The sequence below is a fragment of the Erigeron canadensis genome, chromosome 6, assembly GCF_010389155.1.
Source record: "Erigeron canadensis isolate Cc75 chromosome 6, C_canadensis_v1, whole genome shotgun sequence".
In the NCBI taxonomy this organism is placed as follows: domain Eukaryota; kingdom Viridiplantae; phylum Streptophyta; class Magnoliopsida; order Asterales; family Asteraceae; genus Erigeron; species Erigeron canadensis.
In genome coordinates this window covers 11,629,860-11,631,758 of record NC_057766.1, presented here as the reverse complement: position 1 = coordinate 11,631,758, position 1,899 = coordinate 11,629,860, and the positions used below count along the sequence as shown (strand labels likewise).

Here is a 1,899-nt window from a genome sequence, read left to right as displayed (position 1 = left end):
CAAAAGTTCAAGTTGTGAAAGCTTAAAAGCTACAAAGATTTCAAAGATGCTTACAAAGTATTCTAAGTTGCAAGAGAAGATCAAGATTTAGAGTCATCGTCAAATCAATATGTTTGTTGAGAAGGTTCAAAGTCAAAGTTGATACAAGACATTGAAGACAATGAGAAAGCTTCAAAGTCCAATTAACATTGAAAATTTTCAACAAATGGGCTCATCATATTTATTTAAAGACCAAAGACGATGCACATTTACAATTCAACACCAAGGGGGAGATTGTTAAAAATATAAATGGTGTTAAATTGTAATATTTCTATCTATGGAAGGGGTATTAGTTTAATTAGGAGATTTGTATAAATACCCTTCCATAACATTGTAATAAGCCTTACACATAATCCCATACATCCTTCTCTCTAACTTACTTTCTCTTTCTAACTTCATATTCTACCTCCTATTACCCACACACACTAAAACACACATTCCACCATTGTTATCACTATTAAGCTCATTATCTTTTATTACACTATCCGATTTGCTATCAAGTCGTTCTTCAGTGATTTGACATTCTGCAACAATGAGAAATATCACAATTAGATTAAATGGTACTTATAGGAAACAATTTAAAGGCCATGCTCATCAAATCACTGACCTGGTTATAGGCAAGGGCTATAGAAATAGAACCTCTCATAAGACCAGCCCACCAAATTAAGACCTACAAATTATATAGTTGGGTAATAGTTTCATACACATATAAAGATTTGAAATGTAAGGAAGAAGTGTTAGCAAGACCATACTTGCTGCCTAAAAGTGATTTTCTCGTCCGCATTCTTCTTTGTCAAGTTGGATAAACATGATAACAGAAAAACAAAGCATGCCCTTCCAACTAAGACTAGCCCCCAACAGAATAGCACTAACTCCAATTGATTTTCCAGGGCTGATAGATCAAAAGAACAATGACAATGACTGTCAAGAGAACTCCTATATGGACTTTGACTTTTTATAAAGAAAATTAGCACTACCTGTCTTGTACAAAGCTCCACTTTTAATATCCAAAGCATCCATACCAACATATAGAAAGATAAGTAACTCCGACATAAATGAAAATGTTGCAAAAGCATGCCTGAAAAGATGAGTAAATGCATATGAGTTTATCAAGTTCTGCAACATGGTTACGAATTGTTGAGTTGAATAATTCAACTCACCAATATCGGCAATGCCCCATATTAACACAATCTATCTGGCCACCTTACCTAACAATAACTAGAAGTGATATCACATTAGACTAATATCATTGCAAGTGAGAAGGCACCTGTTGCAACTCAACTTCAAGTTAATCTATCTGCTTTTCAAGCACGTTAATTTCGGCTGCTAAATCCTGGACAATGTTGAATGTTTGACTTTCTTAAGGTGTCTAATAATATCAGAAGTTGCAAGATCATATACAGACAAATAATATAATTTTCAAAAGCTAGAATCACCACATTCATAGCCATCATTACAACATACCTTCTCAATTTGGCTTACTTTACTAGTTTTGGCTACATGAAAATGAAGGGCTTCTTCTTTCTAATGTCTGAAAACACAATCAAGCATTCTGATATCACAATCTATAACTGAATTACATACAACACCTCCATGAAACTATGAGTTAAATCTCACCATATATATACATATTATCACTACTAGAAAAAATGCCTTTAATGACACCGATTGCGTGTCATAGAAGGGGTCAGATGACACGCTTTTTGGTGTCATAAATCAACCCGTCATGAAGCTTTATGACACGCATTTCGCGTGTCATGAATTTATGACACGCTTTTATGACACGCTTTTACGACACACTTTTATGACACTATTTTATGACACTTTTTTTGCGTGTCATGGTTCAAATTTTTTTTTTTA

General features: G+C 33.9%; 1 pseudogene; it reads right to left on the bottom strand.

The window, feature by feature from the left end:
* Positions 1-515: 515 nt before the first annotated feature.
* On the bottom strand, positions 516-1,219 carry LOC122604306 (annotated as a pseudogene).
* Positions 1,220-1,899: the final 680 nt, after the last annotated feature.